Source organism: Mustela erminea, chromosome 13 (assembly GCF_009829155.1).
Source record: "Mustela erminea isolate mMusErm1 chromosome 13, mMusErm1.Pri, whole genome shotgun sequence".
Taxonomy (NCBI): Eukaryota; Metazoa; Chordata; class Mammalia; order Carnivora; family Mustelidae; genus Mustela; species Mustela erminea.
Window position 1 is genome coordinate 81,296,267 of NC_045626.1, and position 23,269 is coordinate 81,319,535.

General features: G+C 54.2%; 1 protein-coding gene across 1 annotated transcript in view; it reads right to left on the bottom strand.

Moving 5' to 3' along the window:
• Positions 1 to 23,269, bottom strand: part of LOC116572466 — a 49,692-nt gene that overhangs the window by 23,847 nt on the left and 2,576 nt on the right. The window contains exons 2-4 of the mRNA XM_032311552.1: positions 9,864 to 9,914; positions 6,613 to 7,315; positions 820 to 935 (exon numbers count right to left, since the gene is read on the bottom strand). The gene's annotated coding sequence lies outside the window, so the exon portion shown is untranslated. The remainder of the gene's footprint in view (positions 1 to 819; positions 936 to 6,612; positions 7,316 to 9,863; positions 9,915 to 23,269) is intronic.

Here is a 23,269-nt window from a genome sequence, read left to right on the forward strand (position 1 = left end):
AAGCCGAAGGCAGAGGCTTTAACCCACTGAGCCACCTAGGTGCCTCTAATCTTATCTTTCTTGTTCAGCAATTGTGGAAGATTAATATGATTGGTTTGACCACTATATGACCATTTTATAGATAAAGAAACTGAGGCTCAGGGAACCAAAGTGACTTGCCGCACAGTGCCAAGACAAGAAGAAGAGCCGCTGATGAGCTAGGACATCTAGCTATTAAGTCTTTCTTTGTGACCTTGAAAAAGTACTTGTCCTCTTAGGTCTCCTTTTACCTAGCTATAAGGCTGGGCTAATGATTCACAAAAGCAAATTTTACTCGTAGGGTTTTTTCTGCCATACTTCCATCCCCCTTTTATTTTTTTCTGTCTTCCCAGGAATGTGCCATAGCCTGGTATGGAAGAAAGGGCAACTGGGTCCTGGGTTCCAATTATTGTTCTGCTATCTGCTATTAGAATGACCTTGAGCAAGTCATTTAATCTCTCCGAGCCTCACCTTTCCCAACCATAAACTAGGGAAGGAAACAGTATCTCTCTCTGGGCACCCTTGGAATGATCAAGACAGCGGAGAGAGAATGGCCACCTCAGAGTCCAGTTGGGGCAGGTGTTTCCAGTAAGGATGGGTCTCTTGTACCTGCCTCCTCTCTTAACACTTCCCCAGTCATTCCCAAGGCTTGTTCCTCTCTCCCCTAGGTCATGGCTGAAATGTCATCTTCTCGGTGAGGCCTTCTCTGACCTCCCCCTAAAATTAACACTCCCCCAGCCCCCATTCATTACTCCCTGATTGTTTTCCCAACGACTCATCACCATCAAACATTTATTTTACCTGTTGGTGATCATTCTGCCCCCTACTCAAAGGTCTTTGCAGACAATCATTTTTGTGTTTGGTATCTCATTGGTATCTTCTTAGCCTGAGACACGCCGTGGGCCCCTGGTAAACATCTGTTGAATAATGAATGAATGAATGAGTTCATGAATGCATGAGTATGAGATCTGGTACCCTGGAATGCAAGCAAACAACAGGGCATAGGTCTTCCACAAAGTAGCTGGTCAGTAAATGCTTCTGTACTTGTTTTGTTGGGACCTTAGAATCCGCTGAGGTTACTCTGTTCACTTTTATTTTTACTTTGTTCACTTTTAAGCAAAACCCAATCCACCTGAGGGAGTTCTAACAGCTTCCAGCTTTCTTAATTCTGGCTCTCCCTTAAATCATCCTTCCAGTACCTGTCCCAGTAGCTCAGAGGTCTAGAAGCTGTATTTCACCAAGGACAGTGAGCGCCACTATCCTGAGGCCATTTGCAAAGATGCTTGACTGAGAGCTTTGTTTCAAGGCAGATTAAGTGGCTCAGCAACCCCGACTTAATCTTTACAAAGGGATTACCCAATGCTGAGGTGGGTCTTGTCCACAGATTCTTTGGGGCAACAGAGCCGCAAATGTGTCTGGTATGATCAGAGAAAAGGAAGCAGCCCAGGATCCTTTATCCAGGAGGCCAGGCAAAGGTTCTAGAAGGGCCAGAGTTGCTCACAACATCCCCCCCAGAGGAGGGGCGAGGATGTGCTGGGACGGGGGTATTGATGGACACTTTCTGGGAAGCCTCCCTACCCAGGCACAGCTCTCTAAGCCAAAGCTGCCCCAGGCCAGACCTCCCTCCCTCCTGGGCCCATTGAGAAATAGCCCTGAAAATGTTGATCCTGGCTTTCCTCTCCTCCCTGCTCAGAGTACCAGCAAGTCCTGCCAGCTTTCAAAGCTTGTTTCTCATGGGAACCTTCCTCTGTCCCCACAAAAGACTGAAAGCCCAATTCATTCCTTCTACATCTCGGGGTTTCTTGCCCTGGTGTCCTCCAACAGACTCTTACAGGAGCGCGGGAGCCCATGGGTTGAAAATTCAGGCGTCTGTGAACTTGGGATTTCACTCCATTTTCATGGTTCCTCAACTCAAAATGAAATGAGGGTTTTCTTCCATGATAAACACAGGTGACCGCACCCAGAAGGCTTTGCAGTGACGGCGACTTGGTCACCAGTGAAGCCACAAGTACTTCTTTTCATGTGACATTAGAGGTGTGATGAGAAATGCCAGCTTCCTCATCCCGACTTCAACAGTACCATGCCAGAGCCCCTGCCCGATGGCGTTTCTGAATGCTCCAATAAGGAGCCTATGTGTTACTATACTTTGATGCTTAATACTGCTTCTATTTGAAAATTGTAATTCTACACCTTCTAAAAATCTCAGGCTGAGGAGGCATCTACAGGCTTCACCAGATAGCCCCAGGGGTCCATGGCCCCACAAGGTGGTGAAAGCCTTCTTGGCGATGGGATAAATGAAGCAAAGCCTTGACTATGATGGCGAGGAAGACGGTAGCAGAGCCCAGAAACACGAAATGACCATTAATGCTTCTGTGTTTTTAAAAAGCTCTAGGAGGGGCACCTGGGTGGTTCAGTGGGTTAAGCCTCTGCCTTCTGCTCAGGTCATGATCTCAGGGTCCTGGGATCCAGCCCAGGGAGCCTGTTTCCTCTGCCTGCTGCTCTGCCTGCTTATGATATCTCTCTCTCTCTCTCTCTTTCTCTCTGTCAAATAAATGAATAAAATCTTAAAAAAAAAAAAAAAAAAGCTCTAGGAAAGCCCACTGAGAGGTGTTCCCCAAAATGTCCATGGGGGTCCACGTGTAGGAGCAGAATGTGGTTTTGTTTGGCTCTGAATCATGGGGAAGAAAACAAGTACCCTCTCCGTCTCTTCCCAGACCCTCCTTTAAGCTCAGTCTTAGATGGGTGCTAACCGGGCTTGGACGCCCTTCCGACGGGAGCCCTGCTTTATCATGGAGGAGACAGAGAGCCTCTAGCAGCCGAGCCCCGGGAACATTGCTTTCTTCTCACTGCTTATCATGGTCCGGTTCCCTTCTACTTCTGGAAAGTGAGGCAGGAGGACTTTATTTACACTACCTAAAGATTTCATTTTCAACAAACTGGCTATTTTGAAAAAGTGAGCCCCCCGGGGCGCCTGCGTGGCTCAGTCGGTGAAGCTTCTCCCTTGGGCTCAGGTCATGATCCCAGGGTGCTGGCACAGAGCTGCTTGCTCAGTGGGGAGCCTGCTTCTCCCTTTTTCTCTCCCTCTGTGCGCGCTCTCTCTCTCAAATAAATAAATAAAATCTTTTTAAAAAGAAAAAGAAAAAAATGAGTCAATTATAAAAATACAAATTAAGGAAATCGTTATGAAGATGGTACCAGGTCTGTAAAATATGAGTGTGCTATGTCACAACGACCCCTCCCACCCCCAGTCTTACCAGCAAGGGAACTGAGGCCAGAGGCTTGCCCAGTGCCTGTTAATTCCCCCAGCAAAGCGCAAGGCCTTTCCCTGTGGCATTCTCTGGCAGCTGGTGGCCTGCCATCTGCCCCTTCTCATCCTCTTAGATCTCTGCGGGGCCAAGGCTAGAGAAGCCAGGGACTCGAAGTTCCCAGCACGGGTGTCAAACATGCCTTCTGAGTGTCCTGGCTCCAGGGTCCCCCGTCCTGAAGGGCCCAGCTGAGTGGGGCTTTCATCAGCCTCTGAGAGGTGGCAACGAGTTTCAGGGCAGGACGTCTGCTGCCCACTGCTCCCCACTTGGGCAGACCAGGCAGAGTGCTGGAAAGACTGGGAGCAAGATTCCAGAGGCATCTGGACAGTATCAGTCACTCAACTGTCGGGCCAGTGGGGTGGGGTGGGGCTGGTGGCAGGGGGCAGAAACTGGCTGGAGGGTGGAGTCAGAAATCCCACACGGATTCCTGGGGCCAGACCCGACTGACGCCCAGGGAGGAGGACGGAGGACAGAGGCGGCCACGATGCACTAGGGCTGCAAATCCCGCACGCTGCCCGGCCCTCATTAGGCGGCAGGACCAAAGGCAGCTGAAAGTCAATGATGTATTTGTCTGACAGAGGAAATGGGAGGGAGGGGCTGGTGGGCAGAGAGGGATGAGAGCGGCAGCCAGACTACTCCACTGGGCAGCACTTGAGGACAGCAAGGGGGGTGGGGGGGCAAGGCTCGCCCTCTGGTCCACTTGAAGATTCCTGCTTCAAAACTAACCCTGATGGCTTCCAGACAAGTCGGCACCAAGGGTCACTTCTGGAGGCTGTAAGTGTTGTTGATGGCAGCTGTAGGGACAGGTGTAAATCTGTCCATGCATTCCTTCCCGATACCCCTCCCATCTTTCTGCACCTGAAGCAGGTCCCATTTATTACTGCAAGCCGGCTCAAGAGGCCTACACACACACACACACACACACACACACACACACACACGCAGGATTGTGCGTGTTCACAGTTAAGGCTCGGCCTGCCCTGGGGGTACATTTTTTTTTTTTTAGCTCCCTTAAAGCAAACCCTATCAGCTGTTTGTTAAAGCAAAGCAAACACAAGCCTCTGCAACAACAACAACAAAAACAAAGAACAAAAAACAAAAAACAAAAAACAAAAAAGAAAGAAGAAAAGAAAAGATGCGGGGGAAAGGAAAAGAAATTTTTTGAATTTGCTACCATGAAAATGTTCTTTTAATATACCTTTCCGGGCAGACTGGGAGGCCAGTTAGGGAGGAGGCGTGGTTACAGGGAGGAAGAGCTGTGCTGTGTGGGCAGCCCACAGAGTGATGAGTCCCGGAGAGGGCACTTCACCTGAACCGGCCTTCTGGCTAGTGAACCCTCCTCCTCCTCCTCTCTCCCTGGGCCTCCCACCCCATGAGCAAAGAGCTGCCTTCCCAGGACTCGTGGGGGCCCCTGGCTCCCACCCCCACCCCACCCTCTCCACAGGAAGCCTCTAGGAAATGGCGATACCCTTCTCCATCTCTACAAATGCGCTCTGGGAATCTGGAGGCCTCCGGAGGAGGAATGCTTCCTCCGCTTGGCCGGCTAGACCCCACCAACCCAACCCTCTTTGTGGGTTTGAGCAGCTGGGGAGCCCAGGGGCTTGGAGGCCAAGCTAGCGAGCAAAAGAGGGAAACGCAGCCCCAGCAGGCTCTTGGCCACCAGCTTCCCACCCTCCACTGCCAAGCCCTTGTAGGGGGCCCCTGGAAGCCCCCTAATGAATGATAACTTATCTGCTATGTTGCTGGTATCTGATGCTTTATATGGTTTTGAAAACCATATTCCCTGAGGGCTGGAGGCTACTTCGGGAACTGGTCAGTTGGAGCAGCTCAATCGCGATTTAATGGAGGCATTTATATGGTGCTAGATGATCTCCGAATGTTAAGTAATACAGCAGGAGGGCGGCCTGGGCGGGGTGGGCTGTGCGGCTTCTGTCTCCCTGTGGCCCTGCCTTCCTTGGCTCCCACATCCCCCCCTGGCCGCCCCCCCCAACTCCTTCTCTGTCCTCGCCCTGTGCCCCCCCCCTCTCTCCCTTCCCTGGCTCCCCCCCAGGTCCCTCCCCGCTCCCCCACTTCTCCAGGGCATTGTCCTCCATTTGTCCCTCTCCCCATTTTTCTTTCTCTTCTCTCTCCTCCCCCTCCCCACCCATCCACCCCCAGGTCTCAGGCAGGTGTGCTGCCCCTGCCATGGTTTGCAGAGCCCCAGAGCACTGGGGACAGGGACGGCGGGCTCCTGCTGCTGATCATAAGCCTGGGCCTGGGAGTGGGGACCTCAGTCACACCACCACACTGACAGCCCAGAGGCCTTGGGGCCTCACCTGGAGCCTGAAATGCCTTCACAGGCAGCCCTGCCTCACTGATGGGGGGGGGGGGCAAAGCCTCCCATAACGTTGTTCCTTCACGCTGCGCAAAATCTTTCTGCTCAATAGATTTGAGAAAACTTCTCTCACCTGGGGTGGGGGGGGGCAGGTGGAGAAGGTCTGGATTTGAATTCAGGACATCTGGGATCCCAACTCCCAGGCAAGAGGAGGAAGGGGGCACTCTACCTTTGGGATCGCTTACAGTTTTGGGATCCCAGGATTTGGGAAAGGGGCATTAAGCTTTGAATGGGAAGCTTGAGAAAGCATCTCTCCGCAGTGTCTTCTTGGGAGGAGACCAAGAAATGGACCTACAGGCAGATCTGGGAACAGAACTGGGCACGAATGATACTAATAGAGATGGGGCTTAATATACGCCACTTAGTTGTCTAAGAATATACAGAGAAATACTTCTAAGTACTCTAAATATATATAGTGTATGCTTTGAGTATGTGTATATGGTTGATACTAAGTATATACCAAGAGTAGATGAGATAAATACACCGAGCAGAGAGAGCTTAGGCGTCCAAACAGCTCATGTTTAATGAGAACGTACTAGGTGCCAAGCTGTGGCTGAGCACTGTACACACCCGATGACATTTACCCGGTGCCATGTCCTCTGTGGCAGGACCTGTTTCCCTGGTTTTCAGAGGAGGTAACCGAGGCTCAGGCTCGGAAGGGCTAATGGACTCATGGGAAGTTCTAAGGCTCTGACAGGGCACTTCTCAAATCTCAGTGGGAGGTGTGTCAACACAACCCCGTGAACCAGCGTTGGATCTGCAAATGTCCCAAAGCCAGGAGCAGCAGCAGTCCCAGCGGAGCAGGCAGGCAAACAGGCACATGCTCCGCGCACCCCCGAGCGTGCACCTGCTGGCTAAGACAGGCTTGTCCTCGCCTACAGGCACACAGGCACACAGGCTGTGGGTGGCCCTTACAGAAGACTGGGGTCCTGGCGTTGGCGGGCTCCATTCCGAGGATGGCAAGCGAGACAGCACCAGCGTTTCCTCTCCTCTTCTGTGCATGCAAGTGGGTAAAAGTCCGCGGTGAAAGGGAGCGCAAAAGGAAGCAGGGTTCCTCTGCACCCCTCCCTTCACACGCAGCAACTGTGCTCCCACCACCAAACAATCCATCCATCCCCTGTTCCTTCTCCTCCTCCTCCTCCAGCCGTGTGGCCGTCACTTCTCCAACCCGAAAGCAGCGGGGAAACTGAGGCCCAGAACGGCTGGCGCGGAGCGCGAGCGGAAAGCTCGCCAAGCTGCTGCGCCCGCGCCAGGCAGGGATGTGGCGAGCGGAAACCACAGTGCCGGGCCTCCTGCGAGAGACGGGAGCCGAGCCAAGCACGGCGCAGGCGCCTCGGCGCCTCGCGTGAAGCCAAAGTCGGCCAAGTCGGCAAAAGAAGGTAGAAAAAACGCGAGTCCGGGCCGCCGCTGGGAACGCATGCGTTCGCCGAAATCCTCCGAGCGAGTCTAGGACCTCCCGGAGGCGGCTTGGGAAGGAGCTGGGCGGTGGGCGAGGCAGGGAGGGCGCGGGGTCCACGTGGGCTTGTTGAGCCGCTCGGATCCTGGCAGGAGGCGACAGGTGGACGTTCTGACCTCCGCTTGGGAGTCCGATTCCATGTGCAACTCGGGGAGTGAAAGACTAAAGCAGAGACAGAGCAAGAAAAACAAAAAGACGAGAGAGAAATACAGAGACCGAGAGGTTCCGGGCCTTGGAGCCAAGCGGGGTAGGCGAGATGATTCTGGCGACCCTCGGCCTGTCCATAAACATTCGGACGCCCGCCAGTGCCTCCCTAGAAGGTGGCACCCTCAGCCTTGCCTCCCCCTGGCGGAGTGCCCCCAGGAAAGCCACTCGCGACTCTGAGCCCTGAGTACCATACCTCCACACCTTAAGTGCAAGGAAGTCGGCACGCGGCGCAAAAAGACCTTGAAATAACTGGGTTTAAGATTTGTGCCTCCCTTCCCTTCCCTCCAACAGAACTGCTTTTGATGAAAACACCCTGGTCTTCCTCGCCCAGGGGTTGACAGGGAATGACTGGAGATGCTGGACCAGGAACGTACACAGCAGGCGCTCAATTATTGCTCAGGTATTGCAGGTCTGCCTTAATCCCCTATCATATGCGGACAAAGATGACTGGTTACCATGCCCTTTCAAAACCACCTAGAGGGCCCTCCTAACCACCAGTAAGAGCCCCGATCCAAGGTGACTCAAGGATGAAGAGTTGTGTCTCCAGGAACCCACAGCAGGCCTCAGGGATCCAAAACAGGGGCTCATTTCCACCGGGTCTCCCTAAGTCAAGGATTCTCAACATCCCCAGCGCTGTCCCCAAACCACCCAGCTCCAGATCCTGCTAGGCTGAGGCTGGGACCTTTTTTATTTTTTTTTAAGATTTTATTTATTTATGAGAGAGTGAGAGCAGGAGAGGCAGGGAAGAGGGAGAAACAAGCTCCTTGCTGAGCAGGGAGCCCTACATGGGGCTCAACGCAGAACCGCGGGATCATGACCTAAGCTGAAGGCAGACCCTAAACAAACTGAACCACCCAAATGCCCCAAAACCGAGACTTTAGAGAGAGGACGGGTGTCGGACGGAGAACCTGGGAAGCGCGCGGCCGAAGAAGAGGAAGCGAGAGCCGGCGTAGGGAACCCGAGTAAAATTCAGGGAGCAGGGGAGAACCGGAGAAGGCTCTGGCCCAGTCAAAAAGACGGGGTGGGGAGGGGGGAGCCGTGAGAGAGGAGACACAGAACCAGGGAAGCAGACAACGGACGCGAGAGCCTGAGGGAGTGAGCGAACCCGCTCGAGAGCAAGGCGCCTGGCGCTGGACGGCCAGAGGCGCCCCAGCTCTGCTCCCCACCGCGCCCTACCGAGCCCAAGGGGAGCGCCCCGCCGACCAATTTGCCTTGCACAAAACCCGCGCCCCAGGGGCCTTTGCCAGGCCGCTGGGGCTTGAGTCGTTTCTTGACTAATTAACTGGAAGCTACGTCGCCCCTTCTTTCAGGGCCCAATTAATTCGCCGCGGGCGGTGGGGCGGGGGCCTTGAGGCTGAGGCGCCCGCCTGGAGCCCTTTTGTAAAGGGCTGTCTGGACCATATTGATTCCACACACACACACACACACACACACACACACACACACACTCCTTCGTACAAAAAAAAAAAAAAAAAGTCTTGAAAGCGCTGGATTGCCAGAGTTTAAGGATTGTCAGACTCACAATCCCTCCTCCCACCTAACCGATTGCATTAGCTTCCAGAAGTAAGGGACCCACCGGCCAAGGCAGTTTCCAGATAAGCCTCAGAAAGGGTTACATGGAATTTCTCCCCGCAGAGGGCAAAGAAGTAAAGGAGACAGGTGGCCACTGTGTGCCTACTCTGTGTGTGCGCCAGGCACCTTCTGCCTCGCAGTTAAAATCCAGACGATAACACAGACAATCCCCAGGGGGAATCCCAGCTCCAGAAGAGACTAACTGGCTGCCGAACTATCTCTATGCATGACTCAGTTTCCTCATCTGGAGAATGGAGCTCACTGAAAAGACTCTTGCCTCCTCCCAATTGCTGTATTTGATGAGCTGATGGGTGGGGCAAGTCTTAGAACATTATCATCCACCGGAACATTTCACAAATGCCATTTTCAATAAATAGCATTTCAGAAAAAAAAAACCCATTTTGTTGATGAAGAAACCGGGGCTACGGAACACAGACCTGCTGCGTAACGATCCTGGTGCTTGATTCCAAGGCCAAGACGCTCCAGAACGAAATCTACCAGGGGGTTTCTCCAGCACTCTGCGGGCTGGGTGCGAGTGGGGAGTGCTCTCCCGGTCTGATGGACCCAGAGGCTTACTCGGAGGGGGCTGGAGGGTTACCCCCTCTCTCCCTTCCCCCCATCCTCCCTTCAGTTCAATACCGACTGCAAGGATCCAGAAACTCCAAATCCCGAAAGCTTCTGGTTGGAACCCAGAGCGCCGCGCCGGCGGTGATTTCCCAGCGGTTGTGGGGGCCTCAGCGATTGTACTGACCTCACGGTAGGTCAGCTTGTCTCCTTCATCGATCAACCGAACGAAGTCTAGGACTAAAATATAGACGCAAGGAAATCACAGCCGTATTTGCAGAGTTAGTGGGAAGTGGCCTCGCTGTGCCAGAGCGCGCGGGGGACCCAAGCCGGCCCCACCCTCCGTCACCGCGTCGGAGCTTCTCACCTCACTCCCCTTTATTCGATCATTGTTTCATTTTTTTAGTTCTGTGTTATACTAAAAACAAAACAAAACAAAACAAAAAGGATTAGTTTATTCAATCAACAAACACTTGATAAACACACCGACTAAGCCTCACTGCATTGGTCACTGGGGTACTAATGAGGGAGGGGGGGGTCTGCCCAAAAGCATAAAATCCTAGCTAGGAATGGGTTGTAAAGGCTTTTCTGCTGTCACTTTTTAGCAAATGCGACCTTGGGCACGACTCCCTAGGTATCTGTCCCACAGTTCTCTGCCCATGAAGAGCGACAACACCGTCTAGTCCTAGACAAGGTGTAGGCGCTGCGTGGTAGAAACGGATAAGAGAGTCTAGAAGTCAGTTAGATCCTTCCGCACAGCCCGGGGCTCGGAGCTGCTGCGAGCAGATCTGGGGAAGTCCTTTGCGAAGCCTGGAGTGGGTGTAGGCTCCTTACTCCTGAAAATTGATGGGAGCCCAAGATCACAGCTTCCTCTTCTAGGGAACAGAAAACCACGGCTGTACCAACCCCAGCAGGCAGAAAAGCTGAGGCTGGACAGAATTTGGCCTTCCTGTCAGAGACCTTGAACGGAATCCCTCTCCCACCGCACCTTTCCTGGGCCTCAACTTTCCTCATCTTTAAAATGGAAATGTATAGGCAGGTACACTGATCACAGTGAATAAGGCTCAGGATAATGGGCATCAAACCAGCCAGGACCCAGGGTCTCCAGCGCTTAGCAGGGTACCTGGACCAAGAAGCCCCTTAGTCAATATCTGTGGGATGATCTGGTGGATGTTTCTGTCCATGACCCCAAACTTCCCAAACTCCCCTTCCCACTACCATCCTTACACTGTTGCGCTTTACATATCAGAATCTGTTTGTGTTGTAGCCACTCAGTTTGATGCTGATTTTCTAAAAATGCACTTCTGGAGTGATCATTTGTTTCCAAATGCACGAAGAAACCCCTTTAGTCCTTCTCCCCTTCTTCATTGACTTTTATGCCTCTACTGAAAGATATTCACTGAGCACCTATCAATTGCCAAGCACTGTAATCTGTGATGGAAGTTGGAGATAGGATGAGTCACTCCTCTGCTTCCAGGAGCTTACAAAATAGAGACCTAATGTTAGACACTCCTGGCAGGACCATGTGGCCAGCGAACCTCTTTGGTTATGGTGGATTTTTTTTTTTTCCCCTTTCCTTTCTAAGTAACTTTGACCAGATCATAAAGTCTAACACCGTGCCTGGAACACGGTAAGGGCTCAGCAAGCGCCACATGAATTTATTCTTCCCAATACTGTAGCCACACTCCTCCTTTGGCTGGTGCGAGAGGTCTTCTCTCTTTGGTGCCTTCAGAGACACTTCCAGATGAGGGCTCCATTAGATCCGGGCGCAACTCGAACCCTCACATTTCCAATTCCAGGTAATTCAGGCCGGTAAGGCCAGCCCCTCCGACTTCAACCGAGCATGTCTGGGCCCGGTTTGCAAAAGAGGGTGTACCCGTTTTGCATCTCCACACCTATCTGGCCGTCCTCCTTTCCAGATACGACCCCCCCCCCCCCACACACACACTTTTCCCGGTAAACAAGAGCTAGTACAGGTGGCGCCTAAGAAACGAGGCGCCAGTTTGCGCTGAGAACCCTCATCCCCTGCATCCCGGTTCTACCCTAGCCTCTCGGGATCCAACTTCCAAGTTCGGCAGACTGTGAGCGACCCTCTCCCGCCCCAACCTGCAGCAACAGGCTTGACCTCCCGGCGCATCCGGAATTGGCACTGCGGAAGCTCAAAACTGAGGTCCCAACCCCGCGCGCGTCGGTGGAGATCCGCTCAGGCCCTGCGGGGTCCTCCGAGGACCGAGGTCCGCCGCCGCGTCTCCCCCCGAGCGCCATCCAGCGGCGAGAAGGCAGGGGCACCTTCCGCGAGGTTCCGGGCGAACTTCTCCAGGAGCGAGGAGCGCAGGTTTCCAAGTGGGAAGCAGCCCCTTCCTCCACCCACTACCTCCCCCCGCCTCCGAAATAGGGGCACGTCTCTCTCCTCTGCCTCCCCAGGTACTTCCCGCGCTGCTTGGCCGATTCGGGTTCACCCGGCGTTCAACACCACCCTCCCCCTTTTATTTATGCCCAACATATGCACTGGACAGGGAATTTTTTCAAGGCGAGCAGAAAGAAAAGAAGGAAGGAGGAAAAATTAAAAAGGTGTTTGCACCGCCATTGCCTGGGAACTTTCCTGTGGCGGCTCAGGGGGTTTCATCCCAGACCTGGTGACTCTTGTTCTCCGTTCGCTGAGAACCGACGTGTTAAGTCCTGCCTCCCTAATTCTACACCTATGACCTTATCCTGGTTGGAGTCAGGCGCTCTGACTCCCTGCCCTTGCATGCAACCCAGCCTGGAAACCTCCCCCGCGACCCCCATGGGCATCTGTCCCCCCCCCAAAAAAAATGGGTGTCCCAGAGTGGCAATGCAGCACGCACGGAATCTTAAATGCAGAGGGAGAAAAACATTCTTCATACACCCGGAATGTTATCGCTAATTTTTTGGAAAAGTGCCTGTGTACACACATATTACATATATTATGAGCGGGTTAGTGCAAGACTAAGAATACCGAACGACAATGGTGGGGGGGGGGATATTCTCCAATTCCCTGGTAATTTGTAACAGGCAGACTTGATTGCTCAGAGAGAAAAGGAGTAGCTGTGTAGCTGGAAAACAAATTTAATTCTGTCTATATTGATCAAATGGGAGTCTGCCCGTGGGGTGTGATTGCAATGCATTTTTTAATCTGATATTTAATTTCATATTTCGGGCTACTTGGAAGGTCCATATGTACACACTTGTACCCACATAGGACAATTTGGAACCACACGTGCATATTCTATTACATTTAAATAATGCAGTGGAATATGGCCTTTAAGTCGGGCCCATACATGGTTCAGCAAGCTCCCCAAACATTAGGAAGATCTAAAATGAAGCCCTGGAAAGCCGGGAAAGCGGGGCCCTCCTCTCTTCCAGATTCAGTTTGGGGCAATCTTCTGATACCCCAACTACACAACATTTCTTTGGCCTCTTACCTCTCCTTCACCTAATCTCTCCAACTGAAAAAGTTTATAATAACTCAACTCCAATATCCCTGATATTGAAATCCGTCTCATTCCCTAAAAATAAAAAAATAAATCACAAACCCACACTCAAAAGGCCTTTCAGTGACTCCAACAATTCTCCAATTCTAGACGGAGAAATGAAACAGAGGAGTTGTCCTGGGTATTCACGGCATTAATACACGGACATAAAAGTGAGTGCAACATCGTATTTTAACTTGTCTAATAGAAAAATCCTGACTGCCTCACTGGTCTTCCTCCTCCCCACTTTCCTCTAAAGGAGTAGAGTCTTGGAGTTGGGGAGAGCAGGAAGAGGGGGGAGCGGTGAAATGAAGTCGCTTGGAAAGGGTAAAAAAAAAAAAAAAAAAAAGGCAAGGGCATTATTTACACCTGCAAACTTGGATTGCTGTGTTCGGCCCCAATTGGCTTAATTGTAAATCTTTTCCTCATGGCCCCGATTCCTGGACGGAGCGTCTGGGTTTAATAATGTGCCCCGGCACCCCAGCAGGGCCGGGCTGCAAAGAGAGAATCCCCCCGCCCCACCCCCACTCAGCGCAGAGGTAATTAGAGCAGCCCCTCCTGCTCCCCACTACCCAAACCCTGCTTGAGGTACCAGAAGACCAGAGTCAGACATGTGGGGAACTCATATTTTACCGTCTGAAGACAAGAGGAGCTTTTTCAGAAGCAACTATACTCTCCAAGTCAGAAGTGGAAAGTAGCTCCCTCCACCCCCCCCCCCCCCCGGCCTTGCCCCCCGTTCGCTTGTAGGGGGGCGAGCGGGAAAGAGAGGCGTCTGCACCCGTAACCAGACACAGCCTCAAACTCCCTCGGCTGGCAGTGTAGGGCTGACCTGTTTATAGAACTTGCTGTTAAGAAAACATGTAAAAACACACCCCAGCGGTGGGAGAGGAGCACGCTCCCTCGCACCCCACCCTCTCTTTGTACGCGAAGATTCTCCCCGGACTCGGCTCCGTGGCCTTGTTTTTCTCCCCAGGAGGCTATCTCCTTGCAATTGTTTTTCCATCAGTTAGAGAGCCTGAGAGGGCTATACTAGTCCTTTATTTTTGGTAACCCCCGCACCCCCTGCGCTGGAGGTCTTTGCCAACCACCCCGGTTTTGTCCTTTGCAAGCGGACTGGAGGGGGGGGGAGGTGGGAATCACCCCTGTAAAAAGACGCTGGGTGCTGGGGCGGGGGTGCTCCTCACCGAACCCCGGTAACCCTAGTTTGAGCTCTCGAGGAGCAAGGCCTGCGCTCCGCGGAGAGGCGGGAGCGCCTTCTGCACCCGCACCCGAAGCCTGCTCGCCCCGCCCCGGGAGCTGCTGAGGGAGAGCAGGTAACCCGAGCGCAGGGAGCCGGGGAGCTTGGTTCGGGGACTCCCGGGCCTGGCAGTACCTCCTCGCGACCGAGGGCCGGGGCAGGCCAGCCAGAGCGGGGACTCTTTTTGCTCCTCCGCTGGCCGGGCCGGGCCGGACCTGAGCCTCGACCCCGCCACCCCCGGGTGCGGATGTAATCCGAGGCAGCAAGCCTCTCCTCGGGTTCCGCGCTGGGCGAGGCCTGCAGCCGCACGGAACACGTCCAGCTTCCGTATTTGGAACCGGGGTAAGGCGGGTGCGGCGGTAGGGGAAGCACCCCCGGGCGGAATCCATCGCCACGAGGACCTGATGGGGCGCTCTGGGCGGTCTCTGCCTCATACCCCTCATGGGGGTGGGCGGTGGGGGCGGGGGCGCAAGTTTTCCTTTTCCAGGGAAAAGTTGGAAAGGACATTGCCAGGAAAGGTTCCTAGATCTGGAAAGGCCGCTCCTCTCTGCCCTCCCGCCCGCCTGCCAGAAGGATTTTTAATATTTGGCTTGGAGATGAAATGAACTGAGGTTTGCGAGCCAGCAAAAGCAGCGCTTAGGAAAAGCGCTTTGACAATTCCAAACATTCCCTCTTTCTATGTATGTGTGTGTCTGCCTCTCTCTCCTTCCTCTTAAAAATAAATCAAATTTTAAAAAGAAAAGAGAGAGAGAGACTTCTCTAGTCCTCAAGTAGTCAGATCCCAAGCTGGAGACCTTTAAAGGCTTCTGGGGTCGCCAAGGTCAGCCTGTCTCCCAAACCTGGAGCTCAGGTTGGGAGACAGAGGACAAACGGTCCCTCCAGCTCACCCCCCAACCCCCATAGCTCCCTGATAATCCAGTCTAAAAGATTTTCGTGTACCCTTTGCAGCGGGGGGGGGGGGGGGGGGGGGGGGGGGATGGTGAACTGTTTGGGAGCAAGGCACCTCTGACTTAAAGACACATTGTTGAGGCCTCAAGTTTCTTTTACCCCCATGGAGGAGGCGGCGGCTACCCAGATTGTCAGGTAATGAAGACTGACACTGGGGTTCAGCGATGCCTCCCCCCAAACACCCGTTTCCTGAGCGGCCCTGGTCCAGGGTCAGTGATCACAGAAGATCGAACACTGAAGGAGCTGGTGCTTGGTCCCAGATTGTGAGGAGCCTGTAGGGTCAAAGAGTTTCCCTGCGGGGGGTGGGGGGCAGCTGCTCAGGGACAGACCAGACCTGCAGTCAGGATCCTGAATCTAGAGCTCACCCCCTAGCCTAAGCAGCAGGTTTCAGAGTCTCCTACCTGCCCCGGGTATGCCCGAGGAGGAGGTGAAATCATCCCTACCAGCCTGTGTCTTGGAATCAGGAGAAGTTGCGTTTTCCTTAGAATTGTACAAGGGAGAAGGGGTTTTAGCAACTTTCACCGGGACAGGAAGGCTTGGAACCTTAAACGCTCACACCCCGCCAGTCCTCGAAAGCCCGTGCCCACAGAGGGAAGGCAGACCCCTGCCCAAAGCCGTAGCTCCCCCAGGGACAGCTACTTCTTGGGGGCTTTGCTGGATAGAAAAGACTCTCTTGAGTGTGTTATCTGCTACAGGGTTGCGGAGACATGAAAACATGACTTTGACTACAGGTGTGGCTGGCAAGGAGCAGCTACGCATGCATGTGCACACACACACACACACACACTCTTCTGTGTCCACTGTTCCTTTTCATTTATCTCCCGCCTTCCCTCTCTGCTCCCACCCTCTCTAATCGAAATCCAGTACGAGGAAACGGTAATGGATATTGTGTTCCAATTGAGAAAACGTGTCTGTGGCTAGGAGTGGACAGTTAGTTCAGCAGATCTGCAGGAGCCCAGCTTTTTTGGCCCGGTCAACCTTCCTGGCAGTAGCAGAATGTCATTAGCCATGCCCCACCTTGCTGACACACCTCCCTGTTCCCTGGGCCCCATCTGCTCTCGGAGGGCAAGACCCCACTTTCCCTATCACCACCCCCTCGTGCCACTGCCCCACGCACCCCTGGCACCAAGCAACACCACCCGTGTGTGTAAAACCGGGAAGGAGCGGGGAAAGATGACAGTCTGCTCTTCCAGGTCAGAGGAAACCCCCCCATCTGCCGCCGTCGGGGGCTGGAGAGTATCCTGTGGTGGTTTTCCTCCAGCTTTTTAAAGTATTCTGTCCCTTAGACCCCCCACAAGCCAGATTCCTGGACTGAGTCGCTGAGGGACCACTGACACCCTTACCTGTCTCGCCTGAAAATCTGGAAAGAGGATGTTGGATAAACAAAGGTGTTGGGTGGTCAAAAGTGCCCCAGGGCCAAGCCAGCTCTGGCCTGCGTCTTGCTGATTCTGAGTCAGATAAGATGAGGAAAAACTCCCCCAGCCTCTTCCTCGCAAATTCATTTCTGCTGGACTAGGAAAAGTCCATGCGTTTTTTTTTTTTTCTTTTTTTTTTTTAAGTAATCGGGTAAAACACACAAAGAGAACATTGAAGATGCAGATTGGTTTGAAATTAGGAAACCACAATTAGTTCCTTTTCCTGAGAGAAAGAGAGAGAGAGAGAAACCCTTCACAGATGTATAAAAGGCACTACACACACACACACACACACACACACACACACACACACTCACACACTCACACACACACACACACTTCATCCCCTACCCCCTTGTTTCCTTTCCAACTTATCTAAATCACTAGCCATGTACAAATTTGCCATTTTCCAGAGCGATCGGCTTTGATGAAAGGTAGGTGCTAGTAAGAATGATGCAGAGGGTGAAATCCTTCCATTTTGTTTCTGCCAAAACCATATTTACATTAGAAGGAGGTACGATAAGCATGGATTAAGGGAATAACAGATGACGCTCTAGAAACAGCATAAACCAACTGGCGCCAAACTGAGTCTCCATACTAAAAATACTGCCTCCCCAAGCTAGACAACTTTGACAATCTTTTCTCACACACACACCCTTCAGATTCTTGCCCTGAATCGTCCTGATCAATAATTTAGAGGGCTGTCAGAGGACAGGGAAATGTGCCTTATAGGAAAGCCCCGTGCTGCTGGGGCAAGGCAGGGACCAGGAGCCCGGGCTTGAGGGCAGACGTGCCTCCTCTCACTCCAGGCTCCCGCCTTCCAAAGGAGATCGAAAGGGAAGGGGGAGAGATCCTGGGGTTAGGGTGGCTGACTTTGGGGATCCCAAAAGGAGACGGTGATACTTCCAACCTACACCAGGCACCCCAACCAATTTCTAGTCTCAGGACACCTTATCTTCTTCTTAGCCAAGGGCGTGGAAGGGAGGTGTCAGCTTGAACCCCAAGAAGAGGTATCTCCAGCCTGTCTTGGTTACTGGCACAGATGGGGGGGGGGGGAGGGAATCCAGAAACACAGAAAAGCAAGAGAGAATTCAGAGAGGGCCAAGAAAGCCAGACAAACTAGAAAAGGGGAAAGAAGAAGCAGAAAAAGTGGGAAAGAGTCAATCAGAAACAGAAGGGACAAGAGACGTGAAAGGCTGGGAGGGGGGTAGAGACAGACAAGAAGAGGAAACAGAACAAGACAGATGCAAGGGAGAGAAGAGAAAGTTCAAGGAAACAGGGCAAGAGAGATCATACAGATCTACAGTCCCAGAGTCCTGAAAGATGAACAGAGAGACAGGGACATTACCAAGGAAAGAAGGAAGGAAAAGAGAAGAAGAAGAAGGAAAAAATTGAAGAGAAGAAGAAACAAAAGATTGGGTCTTCAGTCCGGTCCAAGGAAGGGCTGGTACCTGCCCCCAGAGGGAGGAAAGATAGGGAGGCTAATTCCATCAAACTTAATGATCGGGCAGCCTCCTGGCCAGGGAGGAACCCAGGTCTTTTTTTTTTTTTTTTTTTAATCCTGCTGAATTTATTTATTTATTTTAAAAGATTTTATTTATTTATTTGACACAGAGAGAGAGATCACAAGTAGGCAGAGAGGCAGGCGGGGGGCGGGGAGCAGGCTCCCTGCTGAGCAGAGAGCCCGATGTGGGGCTCGATCCCAGAACCCTGAGATCATGACCGGAGCCAAAGGCAGGGGCTCAGCCCACTGAGCCACACAGGCACCCCAGGAACCCAGCTCTTAAAGCAAGCTAGAGGTGGGGGGGAGTGTGCCGTGAATGTAAAGCTCCAGGAGGAAAATCTAGCTTCCCTGGTCTGTCTAGAGGTCCTCCACTGGGTTCAGAACTGCATATAGCAGAGTCAAGGTTTGGGGTGCACCGTAGTGCTAATGTGAGAGGGGTGTGCTAGCAGCATTTCGCAGGACTCACAAACAGTAAGGGAGGCACGCGTTCGGCCGGGTGGGGCGGGTGGGGGGAGCAGATTCCTCGAGATCCGGGGTCCGAAAATCAAGTCTCAAGTTAGCAGAATGGAGAGCCAAGGAGGACCGCCGCCCTCCAGCAGAAACTTAGTTTCAAAGCTGATCAATTAAAAAACAAACAAACAAAAAACCTAGATCCAAAAGGGGGGGCCATTGAGCATAAACGGAGACTTCCCTACTCCGCCAGGTGACCAGAGAGCCCCTCCCCAGGAAAAGTTTATGTATTGACCGACCACCGTAGGAAACTTCTTAATTAGGCCTCAGACCCCTGGAGAAACACGGATGTCCTTATGTCAACAGAGTTTCCAATTTAGTGACACCTCGGACTGAAAAAAGCTCCGCGGCAAACGGGGGCGAAAGTTGAAGAGGGAATAAGCGTGTAATAGTCCCTCGCCAGACCTCACACATGCTGAAGAGAATATTTACAGCAAACTTGCCAAAGTAAACCTCCCCGCCTACCCACCCCCCTTACCCCCCTCCTCCCCCCCCTTTTTGTAAACTGCAGATAAACACCATTCAGTCACCAAAGGGTCGGTTGGTCCCCTTTACAGTTGGAGTGCCATGGGGGAAAAGGAGAACGGAGCAGAGGCTCCCCGGCAACTCTGGCAAGGCTCGCCTCTCTGCCGCATCTGTGGCCTGGGCAGTGGCTTGGTTTCGCATTTGTGTGTGTGTGTGTGTGTGTGTGTGTGTGTGTGTGTAGGAAATTTCCTCTGCCCCTTCCCCATTTTACCAACTGCGTACACACACACACACACACACACACACACACAGCTTGGCCTTAAACACTGCAGGCATTACAGATAGGGAGACGCGGGGCTTTTTTAATTTAAAAAAAAAAAATCAGGCCTGCAAAAAGGCGCGATTTTATCTGGAGGACATCAGACATTCTGTGGGTCCCCTGTGATCCAAATTTTAGCCCCCCGGCTCCCTTCTCCCGCCTTAAGGCAGGGCTCCTCGGACTCTGCCCAGGGGCAGACTCATGCAGTGTTTCCCCGAATGTCTTTTGTTGAGCTCGAGGTGGGGAGAGAGAGACTACAGTCTGCAAACCGAGAGAGAAGGCTGTGTAGACCCGGCGCCTGGACCCTAAAGCCGCCGGCTGGGGCCCCAACTAGCCTGGTTCGCTGCCGCTGCTGCCAGGCCTGGCACAAGTCTCCAGAAGGCGCTGGCCAATGTTTCACCCGAATGCGACGGCCACCAGGCCGCTTTTGTTTGTTCGCAAATTAATCACCCAGCGCATGGCCGGCGCCAGAGAGGGTTTATCACCCACCGGGAGGGGGGCGCGACGGCCCTGCAGAGACAAAGAGGAGTTCGCACCTTCCTGCTTTTGATCCCAAGTTACCGCGGCCTCCCCGCAGAATACGAGCCTCCTGGGGCCGAGTCTGGGAGGTCAGTCATAATTGGCGGAAGTTTGCAGACCATTAGCAAGACGTGGACATTTTCGAATCAGAACCCCGCAAACTTTCCTCTCCCCCCACCACTTGCGAGCAAGAATGGGAGTGGGGATATGGAGTGGCAACTGGGGTAACCCCGGGGTTAAGTTAGAACTACGGGCAAAAAATAGGCAATGGAGGGAGGGGGCGGTGTGAGGGTCAGAGATCTCGCTCGGTCCACTCTGGGGCCAAAGGCGAGTGGAGATATTTACAAGTGAAATTAGCAAGCTCCCTTCCCACGGCCAGGACCGAAGGGAGGCCTGGAAGCCGAGGACTTGGTGAAAACGTCTCTCCCTTGAGCATCTGGACGCTTGGGGCAATGAGAGAGGATGCGTCCAGTCACACTGTGCCTCCAGAACTGCTTTCCCTCTACTCTGGGCGGCCGGGCAGAGACTGGCTGGCGAGCGCAGGCAAAACCAGATCTCGGGGATTTGGGGCCGCTCCTGAAAGCGCCGCGGGGCTGCCCGGGGCTCAGGCAGCGAGCAATGTGGGGGAGGGGGTGGGTTTGGGCCTCCAGAGACTCGCGAAACCCTGCGGTGACCTCGGTGGACGGCGTAATGAGGGGGAAGGCCTGGCCTCTGGCACCCTCCAGGATCCGGCCGCTAAGGGACGCGGGAGGGGGGGACGTTGTGAGCCAAGACCGTGGGCGCCTGCGGCCTTCTCTCTCTCGGCAGAGAGACCCCGAGAGGACGCCAGAAAAAAAACAGGCCGAAAGGGGAGAAAAAAGGTGGCGAGATGGCGAGCCAGACAAGAGTTCGAAGAACCACTCCATTCTCTCGGGTGACTTCAGGGAATTCTTAGCGCTGACGCCAAGCGCTCTTAACCATGTGCGTCAAAAATGCGAGGCTGAAAAAGCTTGTCGCCTCGAAAGTTCCGCCCCTATCTCGAGGCGGTTGGCTCACAAAAGAAGTGCATTTTCACCTTCCACTTGCTCCCACTTCGGAGTCTGGGGGCTGAGGGTTTGGGGGTCCGCAAGGCAAACTGAGAAAGGACGGATCTGGCTGTCTACGCACAGACACACACACACACACACACACACACACACACACCAAGCCTTGGTTTTCTTACACACACACACACACACACACACACACCCCAAGCCTTGGTTTTCGTAACCCCCTAGGCCCCGAAACCAGCCCTCCTTTCCTTTCCACTCGAGGAAGCTCTCCACTCAGGAAGGGTAAAAGAACATTCTCCCCAAGATTTCCTTCCATCTAAGCAGGGAGGGCCCAACTCACTGCCCCCCCCCACCAAAAGCGAGAAATGCGGGTCTGGGGGACTCCTCTGACCCAGACAGGGACCTGCCTGCGGTAACAGTATCCGTTCCGCGACAGGTCTGATTCGTGAGTGACCTCCCTCCACTCCACCCTCGCTGACGCCCCCACCCTACCTGAACTGGAACAGCCACCTCGCCTCTGGGGTGGGGGCGTATCACGGTTTGTTTTACAAATTCACCCCCGACTTCTGGTGAGATAAGTCCCCGGGTGCCCGGAGAGATAAGTGGGATGCCTGGAGAAGATACAAAGAGGACGTACCTCCCCCTACCAGCTCGCCCGCGGCCTGGGAGGTGAGGGCAGCGGCTCCGCGGGGGCAGGCCCGGAGCCCAGTAGCGTGCTGCGCTCCTTCTGTCCGGGTCTCCATTCTCTGCTCTACACTCAAGCACACATTCAGGTGGAACTCCCGGGGAGCCCGGATTCAGATAGAAGAGAGACCTAAAAGGGCTGGTAAATCCATTCCAAAAAACCCCCGAGTCCGCCTCCCCGGGGGAGGGGGGAGCGCAGCCAGGGCCAGCGGCGCAGGCTGTGTACGTGTTTGCGTGTACGTGTTTTCCCGCGGGTGGCTGGGTCCCAGGGTGCTGGCGCGAGTCCGCGTGCAGGAGTGCCGGGGTGTTCGGGTCTCCGCCCAGAGTTTCGGGTGGGGACGGGGGAAGAGGGAGCCCCCCCCCAGCACGCCTGTGCCCCGGAACCCCACGAGCCCAGATGCCGGGAGCCCGGCGCCGAGAGCCACCCGAGCTCGGGAGCCCTTCAGCGGCGGCCGGGCGGAGCTTGGCTCCACGTGGGGCTGGGGAGCACGCAAGCCCGGAGTCTCGGCGCTCGCCTCTCCGCCGCTGCCGCCTTTTGTGGCGCCCGGCGGCGGAATGGCAGCTCGCGGGGGACTCGGCCGCCCGCCTGGCTCTCCCCGGGCCGCCGTGAGCGGGTGAGCCGCACGCAGAAACGGCGGTGCCGGCCTGGAGAGGAGAGGCGAGCCTTGCGCGCGAGAGGCGAGCGCCCCTGCCCGGCGCCCGGCGCGCTCTCCGCCTTCCTGGCCTGGCTCGCTCGCTCGCTCGCTCGCGCACTCACTCCCTCCTCCTCCCCCTTCCTCCGGGGCCCTGCCTCCTCCCTCGATCCCGGGCTGGATGACTGAGGCATTTCAGACGTGGGCTGAGCCAGCGCCGGCGAGCGAGCTCCGGGGCTGCAGCGATCTCTCGATAAGCCACCTAGAGGCGACTTTGCGCGCGCTCCCCTGTGGCTCCCCGCCCTCCCTCTGATCATGTTGACATATTCACAGGACAGGCAGTAGTACCGATGCGGCGCTGCGACGTTACAGTTTCCGACACCTTCTTTTTATAACTCGGCTCTATCCCCCAGCACTCGACCTGTGAAAACCACGCCTATGCAGCAACACAATTGGTCCGAAAGCGTCAAAGAGCCAATCAAGAGGCCTCCGGCTCCCCGCAGCCCACAGCAGAGCCCGACCTTCTAGAGCCGCCGAGCAGACGCCCGGGGAATTCTAGAGGCGGAGGAGGGTGGCGCGGAGCTCTCGCTCGCTCCCTCGCTCCCTCCCTCTGCTCGCGCTCCCTCTCCCACTCCGTCCCTCTCTCTCTACTCTGTTTCTCTCTCTCTCTCTCTCTCCCTCTCTCTCTCCCCCTCTCCCCCTTTCATTCCCCCCACTAAATCCTCCCTGCCCTGCGCGTCCGGACGCAGATTTAGGAAGCGATTTCGCTCACGTTTTAGCACAAGGAAGACAGACGCGGGAGGAGAGCACGGCAGGACTCGGATTGCAACCCAGACACCCTCCGGAGGCTCCGGCGCAGAGGAAGGAGGAGGAGGGCGAACGGAAGCTAGTTTGCTGTTCAAGTTTTGATAGCGCTGGTAGAAGAGAGCTTAAATCAGAGAGTTGTTGTTGTTGGCTTTTTTTTTTTTTTTTTTTTTTTTAAGGCGAGAGACTTTTCCGCTCTCTCGCTCGCTGGGGA